Raw genomic sequence first — 24,138 nt, forward strand, 5'->3', positions numbered from 1 at the left:
CCCACACGACCGTGATCCAACAACGGAGAGCATGGATGGGTCTAGATGAGCTAGTGGGCTGTTTTGGAGGGGTGCTGGGCTGCAAAGAGAGAGAGAGGCTTTTGCCGTTACCCAGTTAACTGTTGGGGCATCAAACAAGCTCCAAATGGAACGAAATTTGACAGGTGGCCTACCGGTGATGTACTAAGGCCACTCGACAAATCTCGACCCATTCCGAGAACGTTTTTCTCCCGCTCACGAAACGAGATTTGAGGGGTGCAACGGTTGCATGTGGGAGTGTTGGATTGCAAAATGAACAATGGGGAAAATGCTCGAATGCATGAGACAAACACGAATGCAAATAAGATGCACATGATGACATGATATGAAATGCATGACATGAACAAAATGCAAAATGGAAGACAAAAACCCAACAACGATGAAAATATCATATCACATAGTCAGAAATGGCAAGAGTTGGAGTTACAATTATGGAATGTTACATCCGGGGCGTTACATCGCCGAACGATCGGATGAGTCTTCATTCAAGAATGAGCAAGGCAACAGTGCCCATCCCATGCCTCTGGTCAGCCGGGGCGTGGCAACAGTACCCCACCTACCTGCTGACCAGGGCCGGCATGGCTACGGTGCACCCACCATCACTGCTGACGCCAGCAAGCGGCGACCTGACGGAGCGCCCTATAGTAGGCTCAACCACTCCATAACGATCGACAAGACGGCGAATAGTGCCCCTAGGCACATGGGGCCCACGCCCGGATAACCCGGCGAGCCCTGACACCTGGCGGGTCCTAGCGTCGGCTTCCCGAACAATGACAACCCAGCCCACGTCCTTGTAACATTACCATTGTACCCCTGGGGGTTGGCCTACAAAACTCCCCCAGGAACCGTCACGCATACGGGCATGACGAGAACGATAGCGAGCACACAACAAACCGGACTAGCCACACTGGGAGAGGGAGCAGCCTAAGCCTTCGCCTGCCTTGCTTCTTCCTCCATACAACTGTAGGAGCAACTCTGTACTTTCACATATAAATCACACTCAGCAGGAATAGGGGTGTTATCTCTCTGTAGAGCCCTGAACCGGGTTATGTATTGCGTCCCACGCTCGCTCATGCCGACCTCGCCTCTGGATCCCACCAGTGCCCTCGAGCCTCCTCCTCTCTTTAGCCATCCCTTTGGCAGCTGTCGTGCGCCCACCATGACAATATGTGATTCACATCATGATAACAACATTTAAAATGTTTAGAATTGTTGTTGCATTAAAATTGCTAATGGACATATGGGGATTTTTCAAAATTGTTGTTTGTTATTCCAGCCTCATTTAAACTTGCCTAGATAGGTACTTTTCTTATGCTTCACCTCTTGACATGTTAACCAACATTTAAATTTGATGAGTAGTGTAAACGAGAGTGAACTAAATAATTGGGATGTCGGGTTTTGTCAATATGCAACTCATTGCATATTGAGCTCCACTTAATTTGTACTATTATTTGTTGCACTTTGCCATACCATGGCTCATTAAACCAGACATGCATCATACTTGATTGTGCATCATGCCATGATTATTCTTGTTAGTTTACCATGATGTTTGCTTCTTTCCGGTTGCACTTCTCCTTGATAGTTCCGGTTACGTTGTGATTGTGAGGATTCGTTCGACTATGCCAGTTCGTCTTTTTCATGGACCCGTTCTTCTTCCTAGCGGGATTTCCGGCAAGATGACTGTCACCTTGGATCTCAACACTATATTTTCTTTGCTAGTTATCTCGATGCTATCGCTATGTCAAGCTACCTACCACTTGTTTATCAAGCCTCCCGATATGCCATGAAACAGCCTCTAACCTGTTTCACCATCCCAGCAAACTGTTGTTTGGCTATGTTACCGCTTTGCTTAGTCACTCTAATAGCGTTGCTAGTTGCAGGTGCATTTGCGGGTTGTTCCATGTTGGGACATGTATACCATGGATATCTTGGGATAGCACAATATCTCTTATTTAATTAATGCATCTATATACTTGGTAAAGGGTGGAAGGCTCGACCTTTTGCTTGGTGTTTTGTTCCACTCTTGCCGCCCTAGTTTCCGTCATACCGTTCTTACGTTCCTTCAATTTTGCGATCCTAATGCGGTCGGGGTTTATGGGCCCCTTGTTTCTTCATCTAAAGTAAAGCTTTCCCGAGGAGACCCAGCATTGGTTTTAGCATTTTCCTAATAACAACTAAAACTTGCATAGGGATCGGCTAGCACCCGAGGACTCTTAATCAATCCCCGGGCTAGTGCTCGACATGAGTGTTGGCCCACCTACCGTGCAGTCGGCGGTGCCGCCTCGGGGCAACTTGATGGTATTTGGCTATTGTCCACTTAGCGTAGACGGATGAGTCAGTAGATAGAGAGTGCGCGGCTTTGGACATGGATCCAACTCACCGGGAGATCTCCTTGGGATAGTTTTCCTTTCTTCGAAGAGCTTGTGCACCGGGATTCCGAGGTTACTCGGGGTGTCCCGAGCTAGCGGATTATCTCCGTGAATCATGAGAGCTTATAATGGGCTAAGTTGGGACACCTCTGCAGGGTTAAACTTTCGAGAGCCGTGCCCACAGTAATGTGGCAGATGGGAATTTTTAATATCCGGTTGTAGAGAACTTGACACTAGATCTGAATTAATATACACTACTAGGGAAAACCTTATACACATAGTCTTAGCTGCAGCATGGGCTAGGAAGAGGCGCTACTGCTAATTACTAGTAGTGCGGGACACAAGCACACACTACTTCAAACGACTTAGCAGTAGCGTGGCTCAGTAGAACTATGCTGCTACCAAAATTGACCGACTGTTCCCGCCAACCTAGGTTCAGCAGTAGAGCGCTCGATCTAACTGCGCTACTGTTATAGTAATATTAGCAGTGCGATTTTTTTGCATGACACTGCTGCTAATTTTGAAACTGGCCACATGGCGGGCCCCACTTAGCAGTAGCGCGTGTGCCAAAAGTGCGCTGCTGCGATCTTATTAGCAGTAGCGTGTTTTACGCCCAACGCTACTGCTAAGCCACACCATACCACCGTTTCCCTCCCCCCCTCCCCCATCCTCTCTTCCTCACTTTCCCCTAGCTCCCACCTCTTCTCTCCCTCACTTTGCTTCTTCCTCGCTACTTCTTCCCCCATTACTCTCCTTATTCTACCTACCTTACTCTCTCTTCATTACTCTTAGCTAAATATACCACCTCCATTAATGCATCTCCTTTCTCTTTTTCCTTCCCCCTCCACTAGTTGAAGTTGTCTCCTCCCAAACTAGCTAGCTAGGTATATGTAGCATTTAGCAAAGTGACCTATGTACCCCAAAGAGCTTTGTCCACTTTTGATCTCCCTACTACATCATCATCTCACCGTGCTCGATCTCGAGATAGGTGATTAAAAATTTATGCTTTTGCCAGAATGGAAATATGTGCATGTGTGTGCGATATGACATAATCGGGCGATATGATGGAAATTGTGTGTGTGGCATGAGTTGACGCAAAATTGTGCTTGTGAGTTGCCTATATTTTGCCGAAATGTCGATTTATTTCTGTTTCGGTAAATTCCGTGCAGACTCTATATGTCCTATTTTTAGGGAAGGTCATGGCGAATTTTTGTATGACTTTGACGCATGCACACATTTTTATTTGTTTATTATTACCATGCAGGCGTTCATGATGGTCAGTGGAACGATGGTGGACAGGTGATTGCGGTCGGCGGTGCAGGACATGAAAGAAAATAACCTGACAGAGGTTTTATATCCGTGCCGAAGATGCAAAGGACGAGTTTGGCTCGACCCATATGACGATGGTTGTGTCAAAGTGCACCTGGTCATGACTGGTTTCATGGATGTCTATACTCGATGGATAATTGAAGATGAGGATGATGATGTTCAGGACGCCGATGGGGCAGGCAATCATGACACGGGGCAAGACAAATAGATGATTGATAATGGCGGCAGGGAAGAGGCCGGACATGGAGGTAGAGAAGGGGCCGAACATGGAGGGAGACAAGGGGATGGACATGGTGGCGGAGAGAACGTGGACTCCATGCCGTAGAGTTTGTCGGTACTAAGTTCAATCGTGTGGGACCCTCATCTTCAAGCACTGCTTCGCAAGGAGACGAGTACTGAGAGAGTTGCTTCTAGAGAGGTGGCCAAGCTGCAGCAACTAGTGGTAGACTCGAACACTCCATTGTATCATGGTTGCAATCCTGAGGTGACCCACTTGAGTTTGATGCTCCAACTCCTGAAGACGAAGGCTAAAAACAAATGGACCGACACTAGCCTTGATGAGCATCTCAAGTACCTAAAGGATGTTCTTCCCGCGGGGAATCTATGTCCTACTTGTGTGGATGAGGCCAAGAAGATCGTGTGCCCTCTTGATCTGCCGCACGTTAGATACCATGCATGCATCAACGATTGCATAATTTACCGGAAGGAGCACACGGAAAAAACAAGCTGTTTGGTGTGCAATGCTTCTCGATAGAAGAAGGCCAGGAAGAAATCTCCCCCCGAAAGTTTTATGGTACTTACCAATTACTCCCCATCTCCAGCGGTATTTCATAGATCCCAAGGAAGCAAAGCTCATGCTCTAGCACTCGGAGAGGAAGAAGCCCAACAGTGGAGATGATCCGAATCTGAGACACGTCAAGGATGGAAGCCAGTGGAGAGTGTTGAACGATGAATATCGGTATTTCAAAGGTGATGTAAGGAACATCATGCTCGACACGTGTACCAATGGCATGAATCCGTTTGGCAACCAGAACACCAACCATAGCACATGGCCCGTGTTTGTATGGATGTACAACCCCCCTAGTTGTGCATGAAGTCGAAGTACATACACATGAGCATGCTGATTCAAGGGCCGAAACAACTAGGAAATAATATTAATCTGTATCTGGGGCTACTTCAAGAGGAGTTTGACACGTTATGGAAAACACTGGCCTAGACATGGGACGCCAGCAAAGGCGAGTCTTTCTATATGAGAGTCGCGCTGATCACGACGGTGCATGGCTATCTTAGTTACGGATATGTCGCAGGCCAGGTGTGCCATGGATATTGCGGATGCACGTGGTGCATGGATCATACGACGTCTCAGAAGCTAACATCAAGGAAAGATGATGGGTCTGGGAAAATCGTGTACATGGGGCTACGAAGATGGCTCGAGAAGGACGACCTGTGGAGAGACCATGGAGATCTATTCAATGGTGAGGTTGAGCATCGAGGACCTCCACATAAGAGGAGCAGCACCGAAATCGATGAGCTGTTGAAAAACTAGGAACAGTGCCTCATGCTAGGAAAGACGATGAAAAAGGCATCAGAGCCGCTACTGAAGGTATGGAAGATGAGGTCTGTTTTCTGGGAATTGGAGTACTGGCACAAACTCGACACACCTCATTGCCTTGATCAAATGCATATCTGTAAGAATGTCCTTGAGTGCTTGCCTGCGACACTGATGAACATGCTGGATAATACCAAGGATGGGCCGAAGGCAAGAAAAGACTTGCAAGATTCGGAGATCAGGGCAGATCTGCACATGCCGCCCCGTAAAAAGTCATAGGAGATAGAGACGGAGACAGAGGCGTGGGAGAAGAAGGGAAAAAAGTAAAAGAAAAGGATTGTTGCCCCCCTTCTTGCTTCACCTTAAGTAGGGCTGAGATCATCAATACTTGAAGTCCCTTACAGGAGTCAAAGTTAGTTCCGGTTACTGTGGCAAGATAAGCAGATATCTAGAAATGAAGAAGAAAAGGTTCAGTGGGATGAAGTCCCATGACTGTCATGTGATGATGATGCAGATACTACCTGTTGCCCTTAGAGGGACAATGGACAAGCACGTCAGTGACATGCTTATTGGGCTCTGCAACTTTTTCGATGTCATCTCTGGAAACTCAAGCAGTGTGAAGCAACTAAAAAGGCTACAGGGAGAGATCATTGTGATACTAAATGAGCTTGAGATGTACTTCCCACCCTCGTTCTTTGACGTCATGGTGCATCTGTGTGTCCATATTGTGGACGACATAATAGACCTGGGGCCGTCATTCCTGCACAACATGATGCCGTTTGAGAGGATGAATTGGATCATCAAAGGATTCATTCATAACATGTCCCATCCGAATGGAAGCATCGTCCAGGGCTATCTGACACAAGAGTGCATCTCTTTCTACGAGAATTTTATATACGGCACAGACCAGCCGCCTGGTGTTGGTGTTGGTTTGCCCGTTAACAAGCACAATGGGAGGCTCGAAGGACAACATCACTCCAACGGTCGCAGGGAACTGCACGTGGCATACTCAGATCGACGCAACGTCTTTGATAGACCAAACTTGGTAGTGCAACAACACCTAGACGAGGTAGATCCTTTCGTGGCACTAAACAAAGAAATTATCTCAAAGTATCGTGACCAGGGATTATGGATGAGGGACGCCGAAGTTACTAGAGACCACAACTCCACTTCCATACATTGGTTCAAAGAGCATATTATTGCTAATCCCCCGGAAGAGGGCTCTAAGGACGGATTGCTCATATATGACTTGGCACATGGCCCCTCGCCCAGCCTCGTCACCTATTAGGCATACGATATCAACAGATACACATTCTACATGGAGGCCAAAGATATGGACAATGATGATCAGAAATCAGGGGTGACGATGGAATGCATGACCGACAATGACAATGGCGCAACTTAGAGATTTCATGGAAGGGTCGAGGAGATCTGGGAGCTTGACTACTCTAGACTGCACAACGCGACGATGTTCCGTGTCAGATGGGCTAAGAACGTCGAAGGAGAAAACCGGTATTTCACTACCATGACTATACCCGACACCAAGAGCTCTACCGTGAACGCTATCGCAAAAAATGAGCCATGGGTACACGCTAAGCACGTGACACAATGCTTCTTCATAACCGACCCGTGCAATCCCAGCCGTGTTGTCATGAGGAGAGGCAAAAGGAACATCATTAGAAAGGATGGAGTCACCAACGAGGAAGACTATGACCAGTACGACAACCCAATGAGGGAAGATGACGATCACGATGAAGTATACATCAAAAGAAGAATCAATACTGCATTACCTAAGAAAGATCGTACTCCATGGAAAAGGAAAAGTCACAATGAGGGGCTCAATTATTCTTCAATGAACAAGAAGGGAAAGAAGCTCACTCAAAAACGAAAACGTCAGCGCTGAGGAACCATTATCGGTCAAATGATGTAATATATATGTTCCTATTTTGTGTAAACACTTAACCGTTATGCATGGATCAAATGATGCAATATATATCGCCTTAGTTATATACATTGTATCACCTTCTGCTTTCGGAAAAAGGAAAAGAAAAGGAAGAGAAAATAAAGGAAAAGAAAATGGAAGAAACAAAACAAGAAAACTGTTATAGGTTCTGGTTATAACAGTAGCGCTTTTCTGAAAACATGCTATAGCTACGTTAGACAATAGTAGTGCTTCCAGGAGAAATGCGCTATAGCTACTGTTGATAACAGTAGCACTTTTTAGATAAGCGCACTATATCTAAATTAACTATAGCGCGTTTTGATGAGACGCGCTGCTGCTATATTGACATAACCCCCTGTCGATTTCCTGCCTCATGTTCTTCCCCCAAATCCCCACTCTCTCTTCTCCCCCCTCGTCGCTGCCGGAGCCTATGCAACCGCCGTCGCACGCCCCTCCCTCTCCATCGCCCGGCCCCGACATCAATGCCGCCCGACTCCTCCCTCGCTGTTGCGCCCCCTCTCTCGTCCGCCCGACCCTGACCTCAACACCACTCCGACCTCGTCCCCGCCCTACCTCAACTGTCGCCGTGCCTGCCTCGCCGCCGCCCATGGGCCTGGCTCCTCGCCGTCGACGCCCCTATCTCCTTGCCGTCGATGCCCCTGCACCCTTTGTAACTCCCCAACGCTCCTCTCTCTCTGCCATTAGGGTTCTAGGGTTCTTAGGTTATGTTTTTAGTTAGGGCGGTAGGTTAATTAGGTTATATTTTTAGTTAGGGCAGTAGGTTAATTAGGTTAATTTACTTAGGTGATTACTTTGCAAGAGGGTAGTAGGTTAGTTTAGTTATTTGTTTTGTAGTGATGAATTTAGTATGAACCCTAGTTAATTAGTTGGTATGAACCCTAGTTAAAAAACAGAATTAGTATGGGTTAAATGAATTCTAGGTATTTTAGGTGTTTATTTTTTAGTTAAAGCAATTGTTGCTATTTAAATTATTGCAAAATGAATTCTACCAATTGTTACAATTTTTTTAGTTGAAGTGGACATCTGATATGTCGACATGTGATATTTGGAAAATGATGGTTATGTGCAGGATAAATGATCTGAGTGGCCCATGTTTCACCGAAATATTGATTCATTTCCATTCCAGTGAATTTCAGGTGCTCGATATGTCCACCTTTTAGCAAAGGTCGTGTCGAAATTTCCCTTGAATTTTGGCATGACTTGTGCTAGAAAGTAGGTATATCGAGTGCCGGGATTTGCTGCGACGGGAATGAAACAATATTCTGTCAATACATAGACTTTTTTATATCATTTCTCATTTTATTATAGTTTTAGAATTAAACAAGGAGACTTAATCATAGGAAACATGTCAAACAATGAAGAAACCGGGCCTTCTAATCAAGATGCAGACGAGATGGATTATGAGGGTGAACAGCAATACCTCGACTTTTTGTCTTCTAACCAGAGTCAAGGTTTGCAGGTCGGCCTCGATGATGGTACTGACGCCGACATCGACACTGATGGCGCCGACAACGATGGCGGCGCCGAGACCGGCGGTGAAGGTACCGGTAGGAAAGATACCAGCAGGGAAGGTACCAACACCGATGCCGGTACCAAAAGGAAGCAAAAGAAGTAGAGGATACGAAAACCTAATGAACTCGACATCGGACAGCTAGTGATCACAAGGATGGCACCTGGCAAGTTTAAGACATCAGAGCTGGAAGAACCTCGCAAGTGCTATGGGAACCAAGTAGGATGCATCCTACGCGAATGCGCAAGCATCACCGACGATGACTTAAGGAGTAAAGAACATTTGAGGCAGTTCCTCCTGACAAAGTTGCACAAGAGATTCAAGTTCCCTGACCAGGATGATAGCATAGAACTACCGTGGGATGATCCAAAGATGAAAAAGATTAACAATCACGCCATGGGCATGTTCAGCAATGATTTGGCCTCCTAGAAAGGGAGGGTGAAATGAGCTATTGAGGTTGAGGAACCCCTGTCCAAGATTCTGGAGGAAAATCCGACACTTACGGAAGAGGAGGTCGAAAATTTCAAGGAAACTTGCGCTACCGAGGCAGCCTAGGCTAAGGCTGCGAAATTCAAGAGCCTTCAGCAAAGCAACACGGGGAAGCATCGCCTCGGAAGCCGTGGCTACCATGGCAAAAGGCCCATATGTGATAAGGAGGACGCGGAATGTGAAGCCGCGGGTCTCCAAGACCCCTTTGCGAAGTGCACCAACCCCTTGGAGCATGACTTCATCAGGGCCCACTACAAGTGGGACAAGGAAAAAAGGTTTTTTACACGGACCAGATCATCATGAGGCAATTGATTAGAATACTAGTAATTATTCTTTTACCACCTTTCATTTAGCTCCTGATCAAGACGACTACACATTCGTAAACTGTTCACATTCCTTCTGTAGGAGAAGCAACACCAGCTTGCAGCCGGAAGCCCTACTTCGCCGATGAGGCCCAAGTGGGATACCCCTCTCAATCGGGCCTAGAACGAACTTAAGGGACTCCCTTTGGGCCAGCAGCCACGATATGGACGTGTGCATGGTGCTGGAGACGGCACCACATGGAAGGTGGTTTACAACGATGGCCCGGAGGCCAAGAAGCAGAAAAATAAGTTTAGTCAGGCGGACATCAACGAGAAGGTGAAGCTTGTGTTCAAGAAAAAAGCAGCCGAGGAGAAAAATGAGTTGCTATAGCAGGCGATCGATGCAGCTGTAAATGCCTGCAAAATGATTTTGCTACTAACTTGATCCCGCTATCATCAACTGGATGGATGAAAATCCAGACAAGACAGTACATGATTTCCCCATGCCCAGTTTCATCGCAAGCAACTCCGTGGACAACACCATCGCACCATCACCTACTCATGCAACTGGGCCTGCTCTCGCACCCGCACCCCCACCCGCTCATAGCAGCCCGTCCTTAGTCTCTGGCGCGCTAGGCGGGCCTTTGTCTTTGGCTGAGCTCGACGCCCTCACGGTAATTACATGTTGCACCAACATATATCTAGAATATTCCATTTTTGTTGCCTTTCGGACATTATATGCCGCAGGCATGTGTCTGCAGGCGGACGAAACCCCGTGCACCGTACTCTACTTGATCAAAGGCCAGAAGGTGGACGTGGGAAAGGGGGTGATAACGAAGCCCTTGGAACTCACGTTCCACAGCCAGCCGATGCCCGGTGGGAACTTCAGGGTTACCTTGTCGAGTGTGAAATCGGGGCACGAGGATTTGCCTCCTCTAGTACGGCTAGAGGGAGAGGATGACGAGAGCCACTATAGATTGGAAGATGCTATGATTTACAAGTCCAATATGAAACGGAGGTACACTTACACACGCCTAGAGAGGCCGCACTGCACCCTCGCACAATCGATCCAAGACTCAGCAAATCCAAACAAGGGAACGTGACTCGGCTTGCCTATTTCACTGACATGTGGTACCGCTTGTGATCAAAGCAAACTTGGCCATCCAACCGCTCATTCCTGATTTTCGTTCATACAATATGTTTTATCCAACCGCTTGTTGGGGAAGATCTGTGTGGCCCGTGTGGTGGTCAGTTCGGGAAGAAGAAGATGTGAGGAAGAATAAGGGTTAGGAGACATAGGATCTTCATCCAACCACCAGAAATGGTCGACTGGCCCAAATGATGAAAGTCCGGCGATTTGCATAAATATGTTTTTACACAGCAAAATATCCCTAAAAACAACAAAATAAAGGAAAGCTATCACTGCTCGCAGAATGAGCCGACCTTCTCGGCTTTGGCTGCCGGCGCGAACCAGCCAGAGTAGTCGACGTGTGTCTTCGCAGCATGGTTGTCCTTGTCCTCCAGCTACTCATTCACACGGAGCATGCAGGCACTCTGCATGGACGTGAACATCGGCCAGTTCATATCCATGACGTTTGGTTAAGCCTACAGGAGGGCCTCGATGGCAGCGACATTCACATGCTCCACGTTGAGTTGACCCTCCACTGTCCGGTTCAAGTCCATGACGTCTGGTTCTGCCTGCATGAGGGCCTTGATGGCAATGGCATCTGCGTGCTGTGCATCAAGTTGAGCCTCCGTCGTCTAGTTCACGTCCACAACATCTGGTTCCACCGACAGGAGGGCCTTGATGGCAGCGGCATCCACGTTCTCCATGTCGAGTTGAGCCTCCACCGCCCGGTGCTCCTTTAGGATCGCCAGGTTGAACCACTAGTCTGCCTGCACCATGGGGGACCCGGAGGCGGACATGAAGTCGACATCCATCATCTCATATGGATCGGGGGCCTTTTGCCACGACCTCTGCAATGAACATTGGATCGACTTCCTCCTTCTTGGATCTCGGCTCTAAAGGACTCGGGGATTGGCTCACCGCAAAGCGAGCTTGGGAACAGAGGTCTATGGTGCCGACCGCTGCCGTGATTTCTACTCACCGCTCTGGAGTCAGCATCTTGTATTACGTTATCTTGTGGCTCACCATGGCTTTCTGGCGAACTATGGGACGGCTGACACGGTCTAGGGGATCGAAAGGTGGGAGAATGGGCTGGAGAGTAGGTGTGGTTTGGGGGCAGTGGTGACTGGCTAGCAGGTAGCTGGCATAGGCTGAACATCGAAGGTTCCGGTATGGATAGTGGTACTGATGACAATCGGCCAATCAGTTTTGATTATGCATAGTTTGCAAAGCCGGATGGCTGAAGCGTAGAGTATTGTGGGGTGGGATGGGACCAACATTTCAGAGTTTCATGTGGCAGACGTCCGGACCTCCCCACTATTCCTGTCGATGATGAGGTGGTAACTTTGTAAATCTCAAGAGGATATGTTGGCTAAGTCTCTCAAACGTGCTCATAGGGATAGGGTGTGCGTGTGTGTGTTCATAGGGGTGAGTGTATGTGCATATGTATGAGTGCTTGCATCTCTACTATGTTAAAAAAAGGAGTACTCAAAGTATGCAAGTTCATAAGGAACGAATGGTGTACATCCCTCTTGTCGCATTCGCGTTGCACCCCGCCACACTGAACCCTGCACGTCGCTAACCGAATGGAACGTGCTTCATCTTGTGTTTTCGCTCGCTTGTGGGACCACAATTGAGAGCAAACCGACGGTAAGCAAACTTTCCCCCTCCCTCCCCCCTCGGCCAAGTGCTACTAGGAGCATTCCATACTCTATAGCAGATGTTGTCAGTAGTCCACTAGTACGACTACTCCTACTACTATTGGATAGGGAGCTTAAAAAATAAACTACTACTCGAGTGGCTAGACGTGGCAAAATCCTAGTAGCAAGAGCATGCACGAGAACAAGAATTCACGTGTTTGAATACAAATTGAAACCATTTCTGTTTGAATACAAATCTAGGTGTACGTACGAATCTAACAATGTTGATTGGGTGTTGTTGAATGTAGATACTTTTTTCAGGAAGTTTGATCAAATTAGAGATACTTTGATACACACAAAACTTATATGTAATCTAAAAAGGATCAGAGGGAGTATATTGTACATTCAAAAGTGAAATGAACATTGAGTTCCCTTTTTATGCTAGTAAATGCGCACGTGCAACGCATGTTAAATATTTAGGCAATATATTAATTGCACGTGGATTTTAGGTATGCTATTGTTTGTGTGTTAATCCCGTGATTAGTGTAATATTTGGTATGATATTAATTGCACATTTAACACGTTTAACTCTCGCCATTGAAGCAGACTACGTCATTGGATTAATTTAGTTCGATGGCTGAGATCAGTTGGATCTGCCCCTTTGGGTCTTTTTATATTGGTATAGATGATTTGCTGATGGTATGATCATCGGTTCAAAATTTTGAATCCGCCTTAGTTTGAATTCTAATATTTGAAACTTTTTAGGGATTCAAATACCATGTGTCTTCTTATGCATAAAACGTTTTTTATGCACCATCTCTCTGTATCACACCTGCACCCACTTGATCTCTCTTGGTTTCATCTCGGGGTCTCTCTATTCCTCTCTCTCTCAGTCTCTCTCTCTCTCTCTCTCTCACACGCGCACACACAAACACATACCACCTCTCTTCCTCTTTGTGCATGTCAAACATAATCGATCTCTCGAGGTATCGGGATTGTATCTCGCTCGTCAGGTCGTTCTTCGACACGCGCCTAGTTCACTCTACCATGCATTAATTGTAACCAGGCTATTCATCTATCTTTTTTAACCGTACATTCATCTTTCTCTCTGCCCCTCTCTAGATCGATCGATTGGCCGATCTCTGGACCCACCATAGTCCTCTTTCAATTGATCCATAACTAGATGGTACAAGAGTGACACGCGCACATAGAACCCCCCCCCCCTCACCACTCCACACGATCATTTCTACCATAGAAACACACCAAACCTTTATCTCCTTGCATGAAATGCACTCAATCTCTCAACATCGATCGATCTCATCAAGATGTGTCGGGTCATGAACGGAATGAGATGTTAAAATTAAGATGGGAATAGACACATAGTGGCGGCAAAGCGAAACATTAAACGAACAATTTGTTTGTATGCATGTCAGAAAAATTACAACATTGGAAATATAGTCAGGGTCTAGGCCCACATGCGAAGGACACTAGGCGGAATGTTGAAATGAGGCATGCGGGAGGATGGAGTCGACCGGAGGGCGGCATGATCGATGGAGAAGAGCGAATCGAGAGGAATGAGAAAGAAGCAAAGCCACATGATTATATTTGGATGGCTCAAAAAATGACCTAAGTAACTACTATTTTTCCAACCTACTTACATACTCCCTCCATACCAATGCATAAGTTATCTTACGATATCCAAATTAATCCCAAAACACTTAGGCATGGTTCATTTAGTCCCACTTCGTTTCTTGTATTTTGGCATGAACAAAGGAACCAACCAATAAGAGACGTGAGGCGTGTATGCTTTTAATGACTTTAGACTACCCAACACGACATGCAGTGGTCACTTCATTGTATGCAATAATATTTATTAGCATACGAGAGAGTTATTTACCCCAAACCACCACACTTGGGGATAGGGTAACAACTTGGCACTATGGCACATTTGAAAGAGGGCACAAAACAACTAGTTCTGCGCCTAATGCGTAACATGGAGAACTAACGCTCGAATTAGACCGGGAAAATAGTGAAATTGATAGGTGGGGCCCACCTGTCAGGATCAGGATGACATGGCGAAGACTAGTCCAAGTTGACATTTGACCTACTGAGGTGGACTACAGTCCCACTTTCCTGCCACTCACCTTCTTTCTGAATTTTCTTTTTCCTAATCTCTCTCTCCAACCCGCATGCTCCACCCGCTGGCCCTATCCCCATCGGCCACTCTCCTCTTCACCGTCCACCAGCCCCTCTCATCTCCATGGTGCGTGCCTCTGCCATGCAACTGGAGGAGCTGGCCCACGACCTGCTAGCCATCGGCAAACGTTCATGTGGGTTGTGGGGGCCAACAACATGGCAGCTCCCGCACCACCTCTAGACACGGCGACCGCGATCAGCAACACACTTATCATTGCTGGACATGGTTGTCTTCAGGAAGGCACTAATGCTGTGGCATCATGTAACGACCCGAGACCGACGCTCTAGACGTCTTCCATGTTTTTCGTTGTCGCAGTGTGATTTAACTGTTTGTTGCATTTCATCATGGCATCATGTGTATTACATCTGCATGTTTTTTCCAAAACTTGAGTCCGTTCGTAGTGTCCTTTCTCGTTTGTCTCTATTAACCTTTCTCAAACCCCCTTGCAACATTGTTCTTCCTTTTCTCTCTTGCCCAAACCAGAGTCTCTCTGCACAGTGCACAAACCCCCCCTCATGTGCGCGTCTGAAACTTCCCATCGAACCCGAATAGTCCCAAATGCATGCTCCCAAGGTATAACCCCGAGACGACGCTCGTGAATGAATGCATGCGTTGTTGTATGGGATGCTCGTGTTTGTACCGTGTCCGAATTGTTCCTTGCCCGTTTGCCGTAAGCCATGCCACCGACATGTGGGACACCCGGTTGCCGGGATCACTCCCCGTCACTCTTGCATGTTTTCGCACATCCGCACACTTGCTCGTTTGCTCCTGTACCCCAACAAGTTACCGTAACCGGAATGTTGCCGTGGCACCATTTCCATTTTCACCGCCATGGCGCCATTTCCGTTTCACCGCGGTGGCACCCTTTTCCTTCCGCCATGGCGACAAATGCCTCATACCATATTATACCAACACTTTCATAAAATTGCATATAACTTGCATATGTCATCTGCATCATGATAACAACATTTAAAATGTTTAGAATTGTTGTTGCTTTAAAATTGCTAATGGACATATGGGGATTTTTTGGAATTGTTGTTTGTTATTCCGGCCTCATTTAAACTTCACCTCTTGCCATGTTAATCAACATTTAAAGTTGATGAGTAGTGTAGACGAGAGTGAACTAAATAATTGGGATGCGGGGTCTCGTCAATATGCAACTCGAGCTCCACTTAATTTGTAGTATTGTTTGTTGCACTTTGCCATACCAAGCCTCATTAAACCATACATTCATCATACTTGATTGTGCATCATGCCATGATTAGATTTTTGGTTTACCATGATGTTTTCTTCTTTCCGGTTGCACTTCTCCTTGATAGTTCCGATTATGTTGCGATTGTGAGGATTTGTTCAACTATGCCCATTCATATTTTTCATGGACCCGTTCTTCTTCCTAGCGGGATTTCGGGCAAGATGACTGTCACCTTAGATCTCAATACTATCTTTGCTTTGCTAGTTGTCTTGATATTATCGCTATGTCGCGCTACCTGCCACTTGTTTATCAAGCCTCCCAATATGCCATGAAACAGCCTCTAACCTTTTTCACCATCCCAGCAAATTGTTGTTTGGCTATGTTACCGCTTTGCTCAGCCGCTCTTGTAGTATTGCTAGTTGCAGGTGTAGTTGCAGGTTGTTCCATGTTGGGACATGGATATCATGGATATCTTGGGATATCACAATATATCTTATTTAATTAATGCATCTATATACTTGGTAAAGGGTGGAAGGCTCGGCCTTTTGCTTGGTGTTTTGTTCCACTCTTACCGCCCTAGTTTCCGTCATACCGGTGTTATCTTCCTTGAATTTTGCATTCCTAACGCGGTCGGGGTTTATGGGGCCCCCTTGCTTCTTCGTCTAAAGTAAAGCTTTCCCGAGGAGATCCAACATTGGTTTTACCATTGCCTAATAACAACTAAAACTTGCATAGGGGCCGGCTAGCACCCAAGGACTCTTAATCAACCCTCGGGCCAGTGCTCGACATGAGTGTTGGCCCACCTACCTAGCAGTCGGCGATGCTGCCTCGGGGCAACTAGATGGTATTTTTCTATCGTCCACTTAGCGTAGACGGACGAGTCAGTAGATAGAGAGTGCGCGGCTGTGGACACGGATCTGACTCACTGGGAGATCTCCTTGGGTTAGTTTTCCGTTCTTCGAAGAGCTTGTGCACCAAGATTCCGAGATTACTCGGGGTGTCCCGAGATGGAGGATTGTCTCCGCAGATCGTGAGAGCTTATCATGGGCTAAGTTGCGACACCTCTGCAGGGTTAAACTTTCGAGAGTTGTGGACGCAGTTATGTGGCAGATGGGAATTTTTAATATCCGATTGTAGAGAACTTGAAACTAGATCCGAATTAAACTATATACACCAACCATGTGTTGTCGCAGGATTTCCGCAGCCACCTACGGGACCAGGTGGACCCTTGTTGGTTCGGTAGGGGGCGGCGCGTTGCACAATGAGCAGACCAGCGTACGGCAGCACGACAGAGAGCACACAATCGATTTACCTAGGTTCGGGCTGCCGCAAGGCGTAAGACCCTACTCTTGCTTTAGTTGAATGATGGAAGAATGAATGTGGTGGTGCGTAGTACACTTGCCCGGCAAGGTTTGCCCGTGGCGACTACGTGCATGTGGTAGCTTGGGGTTGTCAACTTTCCAACCTTCTAACCCCTCCTACGAGTGCCATGGGCCTCCTTTTATAGATTAAGGGGTCACCACGGTGGAAAAGTGGTCATTATCCACTAATATGATAGCAAACAGTGCTATCATACCTAACTTTGTGGGCTGACAGGGTGCATTAAATTCCCCACTTAGTGTCACATCACTGGGCGCCCGGCAAGGCCTACTAGGCTATCTTCCCAGCTCCGCTCCTGAGCTCTCGACGTGTCACAGGACGGGTGCCATCCGTAGGCTTCTCTGTAGGAAATGGCTTCCATGTGGTGAATGGCTGCCACTTAATCATCTTGCGGCTTGACACCACACTGATTGACGACATGAGTCATGTTTGAGTGGTTGGTGGGGTAGTTCTGCCCCCACGGGCTCCGGCAGGCTCTGTCGGGGAGCCTCGGCTGGTTGCTTCTGGTGGTGGCCTTATCTTGCCGATACCTTGCTCCTCGGGCTCAATCTTGGTCCATCTGAGCTGTAGGTTGGTTCTTCAAATTTCTTGGTTTTCCAATCTTTGACTTAAGCTAGTGCTTCAGTCTTGATCTTATGCATGTGCACAGTTGGTCAACAGACCCAGGGTTTGTTACACCGACAAAAGCCCCTGGGCCTGCCTCGAATGCGCTGCTGAGCATCTTCGGGGTAGGGCCTAATAAGTGCACAGGCAAAGGTTGTTGAAGGGGTTGGCCCCTTAGGTTTCTCGTTGTTGCCACATCCGCCTTGATTCCGGGCCAGTTTCTGGTTTTCCCGCGTGCGACATAAAGCCAATAGTGGTGGGGTTGCTCCAGTAATGGCCCGTGAATGACTTTAACGCACAGGGTAGAAACTGCCAATTTACTCTTCCCACAGCACGCCCTTATCCTTAGCCATGTATGCAGCATGAAACGCGCGGGGTAGGTAATGGAGGCGCGTGTCACGGGAGAGTACCTTGGGGAGGGCCCACCCATCTTGAATTGGTAGAGGAGGGCGATGATCACCTGTGGATGGAGCTGCTGCCCCTCCCCACCCGACCTATAAAAGGGAGGAGTGAAGGACGGCGGAGTCATCCATTTCCGTGGTCCTCTTCTCCTATTCTTCTATTTCTGTTGGTCATGCTTGAAAAGGAAGCCTAGGGCCAGCCCCCGGGCTCTGGTATCCTAGTTAAATGAGTTTTCTCGGCAGGGTATCCTGCCAGCACCCTTTTCGTTTGTCGGAGAACCATGTCTAGCGGGGAACAGACCAAGGCGCCATCCCCCTGCCCACTCCCTTTTCACCAAGGGCCACTATGACCATCCAGGCCGAAGCAACATTCAAGCCAAGGATGGGAGCACCCTAGTTTCAATAGAGCGACGAGGTTTCTCTATGCACAAGTTATAGCTCACAGAACACTAAGAGACAAGAGGCAAACTTATCTATTTGGCTTGCCAGGGGCCACGATGTCGTCCAATCTTCTCGTCCCTTGTCGGAGTCAAGTTCACGACAGGAACCTGCAACTCCATGTAGATGTGAATGAATGCACGATGCAGTCCTATCTATATGCAAATGCAAATGCTCATGAATGCTTATGCAATGATCTATATGTGCTTGTGCATGCATGCGATCTCGATCGGGGGCCCCCACAGCTCTTCTTTATTTTATCTTGCATGGGGTCATCGCCCCGACTTTGTTCAAGGGGGTACATGCAACTGAGGCAAGGCATGTACAAAAGGGTGGTTGTCGGGCGGTACCCAGCAGCCTCGCGCCTTACAGGTAATACTTGCGGAGATGCTCAATATTCCATGAGTTTTACAATTGTAAGCCATCTACGGGCTGCCGCAAGGTGTAAGGCCCTACTCCTGCTTTAGTTGATTGATGGAAGAATGAATGTGGTCGTGCGTAGTACACTTGCCCGGCAAGGTTTGCCCGTGGCAACTACATGCATGTGGTGGCTTGGGGTTGTCAACTTTCCAACCTTCTAACCCCTCCTACGAGTGCCATGGGCCTTCTTTTATAGATTAAGGGGTGACCAGAGTGGCAAAGTGGTCATTATCCACTGATATGATAGCAGACAATGCTATCATACCTAACTCTGCGGGCTGACAGGGTGTATTAAATTCCCCGCTTAGTGTCACATCACTGGGCACCCGGCAAGGCCTACTAGGCCATCTTACCAGCTCCGCTCCTGCTCTCTTGACACGTTGCAGGACGTGTGTCATCTATAGGCTTCTCTATAGGAAATGGCTGCCATGTGGTGAATGGCTGCCACTTAATCATCTTGTGGCTTGACACCGCACTGACTGACGATGTGAGTCGTGTTTGAGTGGTTGGTGGAGTGGTTCTTCCCCCGCGGGCTCCGGCAGGCTCTATCGGGGAGCCTCGGTTGCTTGCTTTCGGTGGTGGCCTCGCCCCTTGCCGGGCTCGCTCGCCGACAAGGGAGGCCCTTCTCTTGCCAATACCTTGCTCCTCGGGCTCAATCTTCGTCCATCTGAGCTGCAGGTTGGTTCTTCAAATCTCTTGGTTTTCCAATCTCTGACTTAAGTTGGTGCTTCAGTCTTGATCTTATGCCTGTGCACAGTTGGTCAACAGACCCATGGTTTGTTGCACCCACAATAGCCCCCGGGCCTACCCCGAACGCGTTGTTGAGCATCGTCGGGGTAGGGATAATAAGTGCACATGCAAAGGTTGTTGAAGGGGTTGGCCCCATAAGTTTCTCGTTGCTGCTTCATCCGCCTTGATTCTGGGCCAGTTTCCGGTTTTCCCACGTGCGATATAAAGCCAATAGTGGTGAGGTTGCTCCAGTAATGGCCCGTGAATGACTTTAATGCATGGGGTAGAAACTGCCAATTTACTCTTCCCACAACGCGCCCTTATCCTTAGCCACATATGTAGCATGCATCACGCGGGGTAGGTAACGGAGGCGCGTTTCATGGGAGAGTATCTTGGGGAGGCCCCGCCCATCTTGAATTGGTGGAGGAGGGTGGTGATCAGCCGTGGATGGAGCCGCTGCCCCTCCCCGCCTGGCCTATAAAAGGGAGGAGCGGAGGAGGGCAGAGTCATCCATTTCCGTGGTCCTCTTCTCCTGATCTTCTGTTTCTGTTGGTCATGCTTGAAAAGGAAGCCTAGGGCCAGCCCTCGGGGCTATGGCTCGGGGCATCCTCATGCTCGTGCTGATGCTTGGGGAGTGAGCCCGATCCTTGGCGTGGAGAATCTTTTGGTATCTCCGATGCTTGTCTATGAGGATGGGCTGGAGTGGTAATCCAGGATCGCCCCTCCTGTTGGTCTTGGAGTTGTCGTTGATGAGGAGCGCTCCGTCCGGCCCGTCGAAGCAATGGTAGCGTTGCATGCCCGTTGTGGGTGACGCCGCTACCGTCTCTGTCCCTTCCCCCTTTTTTCCCTTCTTCTTTTTTTGGGGAAGGGCGAGGGGCCTTGCTCGTCACCTTGCGCAGCTCCTAGGGGCATGCCACCTATGGACCGCGGCAGACGACCACTCTGCCGGTCCCCTCGTCGCCGCCCCTCCCCCAATGCTCCTTTTATTCTCCTTTCCCTCTTGCTTTAGTATCATGGGAAAATGAGCAGAGAAAGGAAAAGAGGGGTTGTTGGGTTTTTTTATCTATTTCAATCTTAAATCTGTAGGCAATCGCCATATTTCAATTCAAATAATGTAATCTCTCGAGTCCATCTTTGTGTCATGTAATGCTTGTACTTGTATTCGCAAGTCAATGAAAGAAATAAACCTTGCTGAGACTCATGCATGTATATGTCCATGCAGAGGTGGGGTGCCTCTTTACTCTAGTTAAACGAGTTTTCCAGGCAGGGTATCCTACTAGCACCCTTTTCGTCTGCCGGAGAACCATGTCTGGTGGGGAATATTCCGAGGCGCCAGGCCCTCGCCCACTCCCTTTTCACCAAGGGCCACTACGACCATCCAGGCCAAAGCAACGTTCGAGCCCAGGATGGGAGCACCCTAGTTTCAAGAGAGCGACGAGGTTTCTCTATGCACAAGTTATAGCTTACAGAACACTAAGAGACAAGAGGCAAACTTATCTGTTTGGCTTGCCGGGGACCACGATGTCGTCCAATCTTCTCGTCCCTTGTCGGAGTCAAGTTCACGGCAGGAACCTGCAACTCCATGTAGATGAGAATGAATGCAGGATGCAGTCCTATCTATATGAAAATGCAAATGCTCATGAAATGCTTCTGCAATGATCTATATGTGCTTGTTCATGCATGCGATCTCGATCGGGGGGCCCCCACAGCGCTTCTTTATTTTATCTTGCACGGGTCATCGCCCCGGCTTTGTTCAAGGGGGTACATGCAACTGAGGCAAGGCCTATACAAAAGGGTGGTTGTCGGGCGGTACCCGACAGCCTCGCGCCTTACGGGTAATACTTGCGGAGATGCTCAATATTCCATGAGTTTTGCAACTGTAAGCCATCTACGGTCTCCAGATGGACTGCGCCAGGTTTGGTGCCTCGTACCACCCGGTAAGGGCCTTCCCACTTCAGTGATAACTTGTTTGTACCCTTGGCTACCTGAATGCGCCTAAGGACAAGGTCACCTTCCTCAAAACACCGGGCATGAACCCTGTGGCTATGATAGCGACACATGGCTTGCTGGTAGCGTGTACCACGCGTAGCAGCTCGGAGATGGTTGTCCTCAAGTAGAACAGCTTCGTCACGCCGGTGTTGATCTTGCGCTACTTCATCATAGGCAAGCACTCGAGGGGACCCGTAAATGAGTTCCGTGGGGATAACTGCTTCTGCACCGTAAACCAGGGAGAAGGGAGTCTCCCCAATAGCTCGGTTAGGTGTTGTTCTAAGGGACCAGAGAACTACCGGCAGCTCCATGATCCACCGCCCGCCGTGCTTCCGCAGCGTATCGAAAGTTCTTGTCTTGAGTCCATGAAGCACTTCAGCGTTCGCCCTCTCAGCTTGTCCATTGCTCTGATGAGGACATGGCTACCATAGTTACACCCATATCCCCTACTGTTTTACCTCTTCGAACAGTTGCTAGAGCTCAGATACGCCAATTAAATTATCAGGTACTTTCGTCTCTTGATAATGTTTCTAACGTTCATGAGAATATGATGCTGCCTAACTTAGACATATTTGTGTTGCTTGCTATTGAAGGGCCTAGCACGGACTAGAAGGTTGAACATTGGAGCATGGTCAAGCAAGGAGATGAAGGTGCGTGTGAAGAGAACAAGAACGGAGGTTCAAGTGGAGATTTCCGGACTTTGAAGCCACCATGATGACATACAAGAAGATGGATGAAATATACAAGATGGCCTTTCATAAATTTCGTCCCTAGCTTATTATTGGTGTTGCGCCACCTTATTTTGGGCCAGGCCCATCTAATCTATTTTTAGAGTCCATATTGTAGGGAAAACGACTTAGGAGGTGTTTTAGTCCCATCTTGCCAAGGGTGGACAAAATCCCCTCTCTTTTCCCTATAAATATAGCCCTTAAGGCATCGTTTAGACTTGGGGTTTTATTTAGTTAAAAGTTAGCCATCGCTGCAATTTCGTGTACTTTGTTTGTGTCCAACGACCAGACCAAGACCGCTTATGAAACCCACTTTTATCAATACTTCATCCGTACTCGCAATATTCAGATTGCTTAATCATATTTTTGCTTGTTCTTTGATTGCTTGTAGGAATAGACCTTCATGATCAGGTTGATCGTGCTCCGGTGTGTTCAATAACCCCTCGGAGTTGGTTTAGCGATTGCTAAGGCGCAAATTCGTGCACGTTTGTAGTCGGATCGTCAAAGTCGTCTCCACCAAATGATAGTTATCATCTGATCGAAAGATCGGGACACCATCGCCTCTATCGAGTGGTATCAGTTTTCAGTTTGCTCGGTGAGATTTTACAGTTTTTTGTAGTTTAGATCGAGTCTGTTCTTCATACCTATAGTCCACAAAAAAGCCACAAAACAAGTTAGATTAGCTCATCATATCCCAGATTGTCTAAGCCTTTCACTATTATCACTTAGTTTTTGCATTGTTGAATTTTCAGTTGCATCGTGTGTCAAGTTGCTAGTTTTAGTGTAGACTTTTAGAGTTTCGAGTTCTAGTCACGTTTTGTTCACACAACTTTCGCCAACACCATCACCCAGTTCATCGCCATCTTTCATTGTCATTTTTTTTGCCGCTGCCGATGCCGCCGTCCATCCGCTGATATAGTTCGTCGCTGTCTTGAAGCCTAATTCATGTTGCAGAGAGAGAGAAAATCAGTCGAGAAGTTTGGATCGAGGAGGGAGTCAGATTTTAACAGTGAAGGAATCTATGCCATTGAGATTCTTGGAATTGGTTGTTGTTTCAGCTAGTACAAAAAACAGCTGTCAAATCTAATTCGGTTGTAAAGAAAAAGGTTGTTGAGCGATTAGGAGAAGAGGAAGACGTGACTTGGATGGTTGGGACATGGTAGTACTATCTAGACGGAAAAAACTACGGATAGAAAGAGCTTGGAAGTCTCGCGGCTGAAAGGACTAAAGTACTACTAGTAGCAAAGTAGAGCCCGTACGGTTATCCTCATGTTTTCCTAGGAGATAAAACGGAAAGATATTGAACAAGTACTGATTTGCTTTGGAAAGTGTACAACACTAAAATAGAAGAAAACTTTATAGGCCGACAGTTTTGTGTGACAACAATTTTGGTTGGAAAGATTCTGACAAAGTTTCCGTGATTTTCGTGCATCTAGGAAGGAGAGATAAAAAATAATATTCCAGAAAAAAGAGAGAAGCTCTGCGCAGCACATCTGGTCGGTTGGAGAAGAAAAGAAAAAGGCAGGTTTGGATCTCCAACGAAATTGAAAACAACGTCATTTCTTTTGGAAGGAAGTGCAGATCAGATTTGGTGGGTTGTTGCCTTTGAAAAGAAAAGGATACAAGGAAGGACGTGTGGATTGTGTGCTACTACTTGAAAAGTGATACAAAAAAAAACAGATTTGGCACGTTTGGATATGGGTGTCCTCGTGTGGCACGTTTGATTTTTTACAGAGTTTCCTTAT

Source organism: Triticum aestivum, chromosome 4A (genome assembly GCF_018294505.1).
Source record: "Triticum aestivum cultivar Chinese Spring chromosome 4A, IWGSC CS RefSeq v2.1, whole genome shotgun sequence".
NCBI classification, from domain to species: domain Eukaryota; kingdom Viridiplantae; phylum Streptophyta; class Magnoliopsida; order Poales; family Poaceae; genus Triticum; species Triticum aestivum.